Here is a 13,868-nt window from a genome sequence, read left to right as displayed (position 1 = left end):
TCATATATGGCTTTATTATGTTGAAGTACTTTCCTTCTATACTCATTTTATTCTGAGTTTTTATCATAAATGGATGCTGTATCTTGTCAAATTCTTTCTCTGCATCTATTGAGCTGATCATGTGGTTTTTAGTCTTCATTTTGTTAATATGGTGTATCATGTTGATTGATTTGCAGATGTTGAACCATCCCTACATCCCCTAAATTCCACTTGATCATGGTGTATGATCTTTTTAATATATTGTATTCGATTAGGTGGTATTTTGTTGAGGATTTTTGCATTGATGTTCATCAGTGATATTGGCCTATAATTTTCATTTTTGGTGTCCTTGTCCAACTTTGGTATCAGGGTAATGTTGGCCTCATAGAATGAATTAGGAAGCTTCCCCTCCTCTTCAATTTTTTTGGAAGAGTTTGAGAAGAACAGGTATTAAGTCTTCTTTGATTGTTTGGTAGAATTCAGCAGGGAAACCGTCTGGTCCTGGACTTTTATTTTTTGGGAGGTTTTGGATTACTGTTTCAATTTCCTTACTGGTGATTGGTCTGTTCAAGTTCTCTACTTCTTCTTGGTCCAGTTTTGGAAGGTTTTATGATTCTAAGAATTTATCCATTTCTTCTAGATTATCAAATTTGTTGGTGGTTAGCTTTTCATAGAAGTCTCATAATCTTTTGTATTTCTGAGGTGTCCATTGTAATTTCTCCTCTTTCATTTCTGATTTTATTTATTTGAGGCTTCTCTCTTTTTTTATGTATGAGTCTAGCTAAAAGTTTGTTGATTTTGTTTACCTTTTCAAAGAGCTAGCTATTCATTTCATTGATTTTTTTCTTTTTTTTGGTCTCTAGTTCATTGATTTCTGCTCCAATTTTTTATTATTTCCTTCCTTCTACTGATGTGGGGCTTTGTTCTTCTTTTTCTAGCTCCTTTAGGTACACTGTTAGATTGTTTATTTGAAATTTTTCTTGTTTGCTGAGGTAGGCCTGTATGGCTATAAACTTCCCTCTTGGAACTGCTTTTGCTGTATCCCATAAATTTTGGCATGTCATATTTTCATTTTCATTTGTCTGCAGGTATTTTTTTATTTATCCTCTGATTTCTTCATTGACCCAATCATTGTTCAGTAGCGTTTTGTTTAATCTCCACATATTTGTGGCTTTTCTGATTTTCTTCCTGTAGTTGATTTCTAGCTTCATCCTGTTGTGGTCAGAAAAGATTCTTGGTATTATTTCAGTCTTCTTAAATTTATTGAGGCTTGTTTTGTGGCCTAATATGTGATCTATCCTGAAGAATGTTCCATGTCCACTTGAAAAGAATGTGTATTCTGCAGTTTTTGGATGGAATGTTCTCTATATATCTACTAGTCTATCTGGTCTAATATGTCATTTAAGGCCAATGTTTCCTTGTTAATTTTCTGTTTGGAAGATCTATCCACTGGTGTAAGTGGAGTATTAAAGTCCCCGATTATTGTGTTACTGTCTGCTTCATCTTTTAGGTCTATAAATAGTTGCTTTATATATTTAGGTGCTCCTATGTTGGGTGCATAGATATTTACAAGTGTTATATCCTCTTGTTGGATTGTTCCCTTTATCATTATGTAGGACCCTTCTTTGTCTCTTGTTACAGTTTTTATTTTAAAATATATTTTGCCTGATATAAATATTGCTACCCCAGCTTTCTTTTCATTGCCACTTACATGGAGCATCTTTTTCCATCCCTTCACTTTCAGTTTGAGTGTCTTTGGGTCTGAAGTATATCTCTTGTAATGCAGCATATATATGGGCCTTGTTTTTTTATCCAATCGGCCACCCTATGCCTTTTGATTGGAGCATTTAGTCCATTGACATTTAAGGTAGCTATTGATAAGTATGTGCTTATTGTCATTTTGTTACTTTTTTTCTGGGTGTTTTATTAGTTCTTCTCTTTTCCTTTGTTTTCTCTTGCTCTCTTCCCTTGTTGTTTGATGGCTTTCTTTAGTAATATGTTTGATTTCCTTTCTCTTACTTATTTGTTTATTTATTATAGGTTTCTGGTTTGCAATTAGCATGAGGTTCATATATAATAACCTATGTATATAGCAATCTATATTAAATTGATGGTCTCTTAAGTTTGACCTCTTCTAAAAGCTCTACTCTTTTACTCCCATCCTCCCACATTTTATGTTTTTGATATCATATTTAACCTATTTTTTGTGCATGTGTATCTGTTACCCTCTTATGGAAATAGATAATTTTACTACTTTTGTCTTTTGATCTTCATATTAGCTTCATAGGTGGTTGACCTGCTACCTTTACTATATGTTTGCCCTTGCCAGTGATTTTATTGTGGGTTTTTTTTTTTTTTGATAATTTTATTATTTCTACTTGTGGTCTTTCCTTTTCCACTTAAATAAGTCCCTTTAGCATATCTTGTAAGAGTGGCTTATTGGTGATAAACTCCTTTAGTTGTTGCCTGTGTGGAAAGCTCTTTATCTCTCCTTCTATTCTGAATGATAACCTTGCTGGGTAGAGTATTCTTGGCTGTAGGTTTTTTCCTTTCAGCACTTTAAATATATTGTGCACTCCCTTCTAGCCTGTAAGGTTTCTGCTGAGAAGTCAGCTGATAGCCTTATGGGGTTTTCTTTGCATGTAACTTGTTGCCTTTCTCTTGCAGCTTTTAGGATTCTCTCTTTATCTTTAACTCTTGACATTTTAATTATAAGCTGCCTTGGTGTGGGCCTCTTTGGGTTTGTCTTGTTTGGTGCTCTCTGTGCTTCCTGTACCTGGATGTCTGTTTCCTTCCTTAGTTTAGAAAAGTTTTCAGCTATTATTTCTTCATATAGATTCTCTGGCCCTTTAGGTAGTTGGCTTTCATGTGAGAAATTTTTTCCCTATGTCTTGGCTGTCCGTTTGTGATTAAGAATGGTGAGATTAAAAAGCTGATTGGAAGCTCTGATCACATGAGTAGAGCTTGTTGACATTGAGCTTTACTATAGGTTGATATCTGTGGACTGTTTGTAGAGGAACACCCCAGAATCAGAATCTTTAGGTCTGTTACCTTGGGCTGGTCATATTCCCACAAAAAGAACCATACAATTCCTTCTTAGACGATATAATTCTCACTGTCGAATTCTAAGAGTAGAATAGGGCAAGAGGGCTGGGAGTTTTAAAGTTCCGTATATAAACTTTTATTTAGTGTCCCTATTTTTAGTATGATATTCTATTTCATTTGTGCCTTTATCCCTCCAGTCCAGAGTTCCTCTATTTTACCCTATCCAGAGAATAAAGCTCCTGTCTTTTACTGAGACTGGGAAGAGGCAGCTGTCCAGTTGCATGGAATTGAGGAAGGAATAGCTCTACATTCACCTCTTCACTCCCATAGTGACTTGTGATGTCAATTCCTGGGCATTTTGGGAGTTCCTAGAAGCAAATTAGGTTGCTTCTTAGCTCTCCCCACTGCTAGTTTAGGATTTAGTTTTTTGGAGTCTTACTGCTTGTTCATCTGCTTTCTAGCTTCCAAAATTTTATGACTTCACCCCTTTTCTCATTTTTGTTCTCCCTGTTGGTTTGTTTTAAAAAATCTCTACCATTATTAGTGGGTTTGGGGAAGGAAGTAGAGATAGATGAAAGTGTTCAATTTGTCATTTTAAACTGGACCAATTTTATTGGAGAATTTCTCCCTTTATGAAAATATATTAACTTCTTTATATATTTTAGTCAGATATCATTTGGTTTATAAAATATGTCTCCATGGAAGGCTTAGGGTGTGAAGAAATAGGTTAATTCTCAAGGGGGTCATAGTGAGTGGTTACATATACTTCTGACAGGTGTCTGGAGTCTTGTATCCTAAACTTTTACATATTTCAAATGTATAATAATGGAAATCTATAGGCATTGTTCTAAAGTACACTATTTATTGTTATATTGTTATGAAGATAGTCTGTATTCATTAGTACTAGGTTTAGGTGCTGTTGACAACACACTCAAATAACAGTGGCTTAAATAATCTATGAATGTATTTCTTTCTTATATAAATGAAGTCCAGAGGTAAGCAGACCAGGCTTTGTAAGGAGGCCCAAGATCAACAGGAACCCAGATCCTTCTCTATTTTTGCTTCATCATCATCAATATCTGACTTCCTCCTTATGGTCCAAGATGGCAGCTTGAACTCCAGTCATCATGTTCTCATTTTGGCCAGCAAGTAGAAGGAAGGGGGAATAAGGGCACATGCCCTCTCTTTAAGGACATTTTCAAGAAATTGCATGCATTACTTATATCCCATTCACCAAAAACTAGTCATGTGGCTATATTTATTTGCAAAAGAATCTGGGAAAGGTAACCTTTATTCTAGATAGCCCAATACAAAATTTCATGTTTGATTACAGGGAAGAAGGGAGGAATGAATACTGTGAGATAACTACCCACTTCTACCATAATATCTAAGATCTTGTATGTAGGAACTAGGCCTAATAAGGGCATATGGCCCCTGGAAGTAGAATACACTAAAGAACAAAAAGAGGAGAAACAAGGAGGAAGAAAACAGTGTTCGCTGGAGATGAAGAGGGCCTCTAGAATAGGGAGCGAAGGAAACTGTGATGTAATGAAGAAGCCTGGACAGATGGTCTGGAGACAAGGTGCTACTCTTGGTCCTATAATTAGTTTTGTTTTCTTAGGCAAGTCTCTTATCTCTTTGTGCCTTGTTTCTTTATCAATATGTATGTTGAAGACCATCTAGTAATGAATGCAAAGACAGGAATGCCCTGGGAGGTAGTTCCATATCCACAGGTTTACTCTGCAGATTTAAGATCTGTGACATCTAGTTAAATTTAAGAACGTGGGCTAAATTCTCAGTATTTTAAACATGTCTTCTTGTTTTGACTTAGCTTATAATTAGCTGGGTAATCTTGGGAAAGTTCTTTGACTACTCTTTATCTCACCTTGCTAATTCACGAAATGGGCTATTAGTCTAGACTCGCAGTTCCCAAACTGTATGCTAAGGTGCCTTGGGGTGCTGCAGTGGGGGGTTGCAGGATATCTTAAATTTTCAAGGGAAATACAGTGATATTTGACATCTTTCAGATACCAGGCAGAATACCAGCTTGAGATAATTCACACATTAGCTCATGCTGCATTTCTTTTGATGTCATGTTTTCGTAAAGCTGGGTTTTTGTCCATTGCTGTGATAAAAAGCAAGTACTATGTGAAAATCAGTGTAGAACAGGAAGAGAGGGTGGTAGAGTCCAATTTGATTCCAAGGGTTGAGATGTGTAGTGCTGAACAGGCACACGCATCTCATTAGGAAGTAATTGTCGTTGTTTAAGAATTGAAGAAAAATACGATTTTCTTTTAATTTGTGCATTTAACAAAATAGCTACTAAGTTGTTAGGACATAAATACTTATTAAGTGTTTGGGCCTAACTACTTAATAAATAGGGCTGTTATTTATTCCTGTTTGCCTAGAGGTATCTTGAAAAACACTACAAAGACATTCATAATACTGTGAACCAGAAAAGTCTGGGCACCTCTGGACTGGATAATCTTTGATATATTCCCCAATTGCCTGATACTATGACAACTTCCCTAGCATATGGTTACTAGGTTAATGTTCTGGGACCTGAATGTTGTAGGGACAAGAAAGCTAGGGGTGACCCAGAGGAGTAGGCAGGGCTGCCATGTACTCCTAAGAGTAAGGACAGCATGATTTTAACTACTCTTACATAGGAGTGCATAGGAAGTCTGTCCCCAGACCGCTCTTGGAGCACACTTCGTATTGTCTTAGGAGAGTACGTGCCCTAAAGACTTTCCTTCCCATTTTCAAATTTAGAGTTAGGTGATTAGCTCTTAAGAATATCTATGTCTGGCTGAGGGAGCTGCCTTACTGGGTCATGAGATAGATTCTCAGCCAAAGAACTAAGCAGAGATTTCTTTCTGGCAAGCTAAACTGGAACTTGGAATACGTTTTTCAAAAGGAACAATGTTATGAATATTTGATCGTTTAACAGTCCAATTTTTAGCATTTATCACGTGTGTAAGAATATATATGTGACATTCAGATTTTTGGCAGTGGGTAGATAAAACACCCAAGTGACTAACTGAAATCTTTTCTTGGAAATACTTGATAAACAAACTATTGCGTCTTCAGAAGCTTTCTTACAACACCTTTCCCAAACTGTTAACTTTATAAAAGCGGCCAAATATCCCAGAGCAAACAACCAACCAAACACTGGGAAAATCAAACAAGCTTTAATGTTCAGATATGCTGACTGATTAGAAAAAGGAAATTTTGTTTATGTCAAGAAAGCTTTGAATGGTTTAATGAAAATATTAATAATAATGAGTTGCTAAGTTGCTGCAACTTTAAGAAGCATTCCTTTGAATTAGTTTCTCAATCATGCAGAAACTCATCCTGAATGTAGAAGCTGCTCTCTTGTACATAGCAGTTTGATCAAAGAAGAAACAGGGAAATTAGGTGTCCTTCTCCAGATTATCCAAATAATGCCCAGCGTATTTGGATGATGCAGCCTAAGGAGACACAAACGCAGGGCAAATGCTTTCAACATGACCGTCCTGCTGTTTTTGATTCTGGATCAGAATTTTGGATGTTATGAATGAAACATCTTTTCTCAACTGAATCAATGTGGCTAAGAATAATTTTTAAAAATTATTTTATTGAGGTCATAACAGTTTATAACATTGTGAAATTTCAGTTGTAAATTATTATTTGTCAGTTTACCATATATATGTGCCCCTTTACCCCATATGCCCTCTCCCCAACTCCCTTCTCCTTTGGTGACCACTAGTCTGTTCTCTTTGTCCACGTGTTTGTGTATCTTCCATATATGAGTGAAATCATACAGTGTTTGTCTTTCTCTGTCTGGCTTATTTAACTCAACATAATACCCTTAAGTTCCATCCATGTTGTTGCAAATGGGATGATTTTGTCTTTTTTTATGGCTGAGTAGTATTCCATTGCATGTGTGTGTATATATATATATATATATATATACCACATCTTCTTTATTCATTCGTCAGTTGATGGGTTGCTTCCATGTCTTGGCTACTGTGAATAATGCTACAGTGAACATAGGGTGCATAAGTGCTAATAATAATTTTTATTCTACACAAATAGGGTTCAGATGATGTTTCTCACTTATAACTATTTCAGTTTTTTCCTGATGTCTGTGTTTTTCTCATACTTACAGTAAACCTGATACTTTCTTATGCTAAAGAAAATGGAATGAAAGTTTAATTAATATAGCTGCAAGTATCTTGTTATATGTGTAACATGTTTTATATCCTATATTGAAAAGATAACTTTTTTTAGGAGAAATATGTTACAGTGAAAATACAAAGCACTAAATTTAAAAGATAGCTCTTTATGGCCCGCTACATACTAGCTATGATCTTTGTCATCTCATTTAACTTCCCCGTGCCTCAGTTTCCTCATCCACAAAGCATTTTAAAAATTGGCTGCATATAGTACATATCCCATCTACTAGATCTCAAAATTTCACATTCCTAGTACTCAGTGATTCAATATTCATATATTTTACTCCCTGGGTGTGTGCTTTCTCAACCCCTTTCTTCTTAGTTTATTTTTCTAGAAGTTTCTTGTTTAGATTTAAAATGGGATTTAAAGTGCTACCAGTTATATAAACGCCATATACAGGCACGATGGGGTTGAAGAAGGTGAAATGTGTGACTAGGGGTAGCAGTCCTTCTGAATACATCTGCCACACTGTCTTGCCACACTCACTGGTATGCCTTTAATTACAATACTGCATTTGTCAAAACTGCAGAAGAAATTACTCAGCAAGTTGCTTGGGTAAGATGTTCCTGACGCTGCACCCCTGCCTCCCAACCCCTACCCCTTATGTTTCTAACCGTCTGTCCTACTGACCTGAGTAATAACCTCATGTCCTTGACAGTTTGGCAACAGATAAGATTTAATGTTTTAGGAGGAAATCAGTGGATTCCAAAAGCCTGAAAAATTTCCAGGCATAATATCAGCTGGAACCAGTTTCATAGAACTACTGGGTTCTTGAACAAGAGTGCTGCAGAGTAAGGGGCAAGGTCTGTCCTAATCTGGCAAGAGTACTGCAGAACCCAGAAAAATATAGGTCTCTGTTTCCAACAAACAGTAAACAAGTACAAGGAAAGAGTTATGAATATCACCCAAAGCCTGCCTTACACTAAAGGAAAACACAGTGTGATACCTGTGAAACTAAAAGTCATGTTTAAAGAGCAGCTCATTATCTACAAATATGAATTGGGTTCTTCCAGTATCAGTAAAAACTTGGGTTACACATCCCAGGAGCCCTAAACATGAAAGCTGCAGCTATCTTGGGATTAATCAAGATCACACCATCAAATGTGGAATCTTTTGCTATGTATGTTTTTTCAGTGATTTGCCTTCTTGGCTTACCCACTGCGTTTTGCCTGTTTTTCTTCATTCTCTACTGTGTCTTTAGACAGAGGCGTCTCTGACAGCAGGCTGGGTAAATCATCAATTGCATGCTGATGAGCTGGTTTGCCTTCTTTTGCCAGATTAAATCAGGACAGCCTTCAAGTTTGGAAAAGGAGAGGATGGTCTGTGCCATTTCTTCTGATTGTCCTTCCTTTTCTTTCATCTGGGACTTTCCCCACTCCCAAACTCTTTTCTGTTATGTCCTCAATTTGGGGTATTTCCTTTCCTTCATCTTTTCTGCTAGAAGCATAACTGTTTCATTGTCCTGCCAATTTGTTTTCTTGCTTGTTTTTACTGATTTTACTTTGTGTTCCTTTTCGTAAATAAGCACACAGCCATGAAAATTTTAAGGGAGTTCAAAAGTAAAGTAGAAAGTCTATTCATTGACATTCTGAGACAAGAACCAATATTTACAAATTTAATTTTCATGTAAGATGACAATAATGAAAAAAGACCTATATACCAGTATTACCCAAAGTCGTTTTGAAAAATGCAGTCCAGAACCTTTGATATGCTAACACACATTGTAAATCTCCAAGAAGAAGATACTGTGTGCTGCATTTCTCAATCTTATTAGATGATGAATTCTTGTTTCCAGAGGATTTTCAATGGAGTGGTGTTTCTAGGAACATACTCTTGGAAATGTTGTCATATTTCATTTTCCTACAACTTATTTTGTAATTCAGCTTTATATGTGATTTTTTAACTAATCATAATTTCAAAGAACCACAGACTTTATGTCTTTTTAAAAGTGGTCTTTTTAGGGAAAGTTTGGCCTGAGACTGGATTAGGATTTATTGTAATTTGAATGTGTTAAAAAATTTCAGCATCCTAGGAATCTTTAAATATCTATTTAATAGGAAACCTTCTTGCTTCAATTTTATTTACATGTTTACCTTGAGAAAAAGTATAGAAAGGGGTGTGGCTAGAGTTGAGGTTTTCTTCCTAATCTTATTTATTTACTATTTTATGTACAATAGGAAGAAGTAGCTGTAGCCTTGGATACAAATACTGAATTTTACCTGCCAATATGAGTCTTCTGATTTGTCAATATTTCAGAACATTACTCTTGGGGCTCCACATGTCATATTAGCATAAAAGCAAGCTTCCTTTCTCTCCCAAAATATGTTCTGTATCGTGCCTATGCCCTAGTCAAGGCCCCAGTCATCAACTTTAAGCCCACAAGGTCACTTGGTCATCTTGTGATTACAACAGCAGCTTTACTGCTTGTAACTGTCCTACAGCTGTGGCAGGTCAATGGAAAAATGTTCTTTAAACACCATAAGCATCTGATTGTGCAATACCTAAATGAGTGTCATTGATTATTCACACTGCTGGCTGGTCAAAGCTGGGGAAGTAATTAGGGCTTTTTGTGTGGATTATCCACTGAGAAAAGGTCAAATAACTACAAACAGTGCCAGCAGAGAAGAGCCACCAAGGACCACAGCATCCGTGATCACTTAAGAAATGCTAAAGCAGGGCTTAATAATGATGTGCTTATGCCAGGTTCTACAGAATGTGATCATTCTGTCATAGAAATCCAATGAAGCATGAATGATGGCTACTTTTTCCCTGGAAGCTCTGCTTCAGGTCCCTGATGCCCATCAAACAGGTTTGTCAGGGAAACTAGACTGAGAAGAATTTAAAAAGCCTTTCCCCTCCTCCTTTCTTTAAATCAAGAAAAAAGAACTTCAGATAGCAACCATTCTTTTTATCTCCGCTTTTGAAGCAATGTTGTTTTTCATATTTTTTGATAAAATATTCCATCAAACGATCTGTGTTATGGGGACTTGAAACCATTCGTTTGCTAATTTAAATTAAGAGCTTGGAAAAAATCCTTTGAGCCACAGTCCTATTTATAGTCATATAATGCTGAAAACATGTTTTGGTTTGCTGAAAGGTCTTTCATATTTTTCAAGCTTAAGATATTTCTTCCAAATCCACTTAGTCATATTTGAGACGAGCATTCATCCTCAATAAGACATGAAATTCTAAGGTTAAATCTTCATTGTTTTAGTTTAAATTATTGGTTTCTGTTAAACTGAAGATATTCCAGGAAAGTCAATAATTTAGCCATTTTTTACCATAGTAAAAATAAAGCATCTGAAAGTCAGGTTTGAGAAGGCATTAGGGAAATGATATTCAGAAAGTAAAGTAAGTGGTTGAGAGTACCCCAAACAAAACATTCTTGGGTTACTTCCTAACTCTGTTTGGAATTGTATTAATACAGTGGGAAAAAATACGGGATAGTAATTAAGAACACCAACTTTGTGAGGGTTCAAATCCTGGTTCTACCACTTACTCTGTGATGTTGGGCAAATCAGTTAAACATTCTGAGCCCAGTAGGGTGTAGACAGAACTTACAAAAACAATCTTTTATCAGAAGCCTGTGAAATAGCAGGTAGGAGATGAACTAGCCAAGAAAGCAGGGACGCTGAAAACCACTGTGTCCTTGGAGAATGCAGACATGCCAGGGTCTCCTAGGAAATAGGAGTTGTGACCAATGATCCTCACGTGGGGACAGCCTCTTGGGCCAAACTGCTGGATGCAGCATTGGGGTCTTTGGTCTCCCCTGCCTATTCTTACGCCACTTCTTTTAAGTCTGAGCTCCTGCAGTCTGTGAGACTGAGGTCATGTTTGATTGTGGTTTAAGGAGGACCCACTTTCTAAAACCAGACAGAAGAACCTTCAAAACCTAGTGGTGGCATTTCAGGCAGTGTAACAAACCAAAAGGAAGATATTTTGGCAGCAGACACTCCTAACTGAATTCCCCTGTTGGTCACTTCTTTTTCCACTCTTGGTCCTTGTCCCAGACTGTAAGCCTCATGAATTGGCAGAGAAGAATTGTAATGAGAATGAAATGAGATAATATATCGTGAAGTGCCTGCACAGTGCTTGGCATTCAGTAAGGCTCAACAACAGATATATAGATACCAGGACCCTGGGAGAGCCAGGAAAATTGCTGTTAAAATATTAGCATATTTCTGTTTCTGAAGTATTATTTTAAAAATTATGCAAGTTCTGAATGATGAAGTTGTGAGAGTTGTCTGCTATTCTGTACCAATTCCCTTTCATTGATAATTTAAATAAGGGATTATCTTGTTTTCCCCTTTTAGACTGAGGATTAGTTGTTGAAAAACAAAGATGGAGTATATACTGGCTCTGAAAGTTAGAATATCCAAAGACCATTGCAGTGACATTTATTTGTATTTTGTAAGAAAGGAATTTTCACTGTTCAGCTATAAGAGGGGAAAAAATGGAAGCAATATGGTTTAAAAGGTGAGAAAGTAAAAAACTCACAATTCAGATTGTAATTATCTTTTTTTTTTTTTTTTTAGTGAGGAAGATTCACCCTGAGCTAACATCTGTGCCAGCCTTGCTCTGTTTTGTATGTGGGATGCTGCCACAGCATGGCTGATGAGCCGTGTAGGTCTGTGCCAGGGATCTAAACCTGCGAACTCGGGCCGCCAAAGAAGAGCCCGCCAAAATTCGCCACTATACCGTGGGGCCAGCCCCCAGACTGCCATTATCTTTAAGAATATATTAAAGGTCAAATGAAAAAAATTTTTTGTTTTAGTTCATAGGCAAGATGAAAAAAATTTTTCTTATTCCCATTACTATAATTTGTGAAGAAAATGCTGTCTTAGACACAGCCAAGGCAGAAGAAGCTGTTCTGGGGGCCAGAGTTTTTCTCTAACTTTACTGGACCACAGTAGTGGGACCTTGTTAGTAAAGTGATTTTCTGCTACCTTTATACCTGTTAGTGTTCCTGTGGGCTGATGGAGCAGGTGAGTGCCTGGGGGCAGCAGTGACAGAATGATAGAGTGATGGGAAGACCCCTGGGGAAGGAAGCAGAAGACCCATGTTTTCATCTCAGCCTCATCTTAATTAATCTTCTAGTCCTAAAAACATTGTAAAGGGAGAAAGCTTTTTTTGTTTTTAACGTGACAGCTTTGTTGAGATATAATTCACATACCATAAAATGCATCCTTTTAAATTGCACAGTTAGTGGTGTTTATTCATGGAGTTGTGCAACTATCACCAGTATCTAATCTGGAACATTTTTGTCACTCCAAAAGAAACCTTGTACCCATTAGTAGACATTCTCCATTCCTGCTCCCTCCTGCCCCTGACAACCACTAATTTACTTTCTGTTCCGATGGATTTGCCTATTCTGGACATTTCATATGAATGGAATCATACAAGCTGTGGTCTTTTGTATCTGACTTTTTTCACTTAGCATAATGCTTTCAGGGTTCATCCATGTTGCAGTATTATGTATCAGTACTTCATTCCTTTTTTTCCCCAATTTTTTTTATTGTGGTAAAATATACATAACATAAAATTTACTATCTTTACCATTAAGTGTACATTTCAGTAGTATTAAGTACATTCATATTATTATGCAACCATCACCACCATTTATCTCCGGAACTCTTGTCAACTTGCAAAACTGAAACTCTATACCCATTAAATAATAACTTCCTTGTCTCTTGCAGGCAGCATATAGTTTGGTCATAGTTTTTTTTTTTCTTCAAATCTATTCTGCTGATCTCTGTCTTTTGATTGGATAGTTTAGTCTATTTGCATTTAAAGAAATTACTGAGATGGAGGGACATCTGTCATTTTGCTATTTGTTTTCTTATATGCTTTATAGCTTTTTTGTCCCTCATTTCAAGTATTACTATCTTCTTTTGTGTTTAGTTAATTTTTTGTAGTGAGATGTGTTTAAATTTCTTTCTCATTTCCTTTTGTGTATATTGTTTAGCTATTTTCTTGTGGTTACCATGTGGATTAAAATTTAACACCCTAAATTTATAACACTCTAGTTTGAATTTATACCAGCTTAACTTCAATAACATACAAAAACTCTGTTCCTTTAACAAGTCCATCCCCACCCCTGTCATTTGTTGATGTCACAAAATTACATCTTTATACATTGTGTGGCCAAAAACATGAACTAATAATTTTTTTAATGCATTAGTCTGATAAATTATATAGAAAACAAAATGTGGAGTTACCAACCAAAATTATAATAATACTAGCTTTTATATTAATAATTGTTTTTTTAATGTATTAGTTTTTTAAATCATGTAGAAAATAAAAAGTGGAGTTACACATCATTGTTACAATGATACTAGGTTTTATAGTTGCCCATGTGTTTACCTTTAGTGAGATCTTTATTTTTTCATACAACTTTGAGTTGGTTTATAGCGTCTTTTCATTTCAGCCTGCAGGACTCTGTTTAGCATTTCTTGCTAAAGGGTAGGTCTAGTGGTAACAAACTTCTTCAGCCCTTGTTTATATGCAAATGTCTTAATTTCTCCCTCACTTTTGAAGGACAGTTTTGCCAGATATAGGATTCTTGGTTGACAGTTTTTTCCTTGTAGCACTTTGAATATATTAGCCCACTGCCTTCTGGCCTCCAA

General features: G+C 36.3%; 1 long non-coding RNA gene across 1 annotated transcript in view; it reads left to right on the top strand.

Annotated features, from left to right (window-relative positions):
* The window catches only part of LOC111773200 (uncharacterized), a 115,880-nt gene extending 102,324 nt beyond the window's left edge, over window positions 1-13,556 (top strand). The window contains exon 4 of the long non-coding RNA XR_011437905.1: window positions 11,778-13,556. This is a non-coding gene — a long non-coding RNA (uncharacterized lncRNA). The remainder of the gene's footprint in view (window positions 1-11,777) is intronic.
* The last annotated feature ends 312 nt before the right edge of the window (window positions 13,557-13,868 follow it).

This window comes from Equus caballus, chromosome 4 (genome assembly GCF_041296265.1).
Source record: "Equus caballus isolate H_3958 breed thoroughbred chromosome 4, TB-T2T, whole genome shotgun sequence".
Classification (NCBI taxonomy): domain Eukaryota; kingdom Metazoa; phylum Chordata; class Mammalia; order Perissodactyla; family Equidae; genus Equus; species Equus caballus.
Note: the sequence above shows the minus strand (reverse complement) of the source record. Positions and strands in the feature narration are given on the sequence as shown.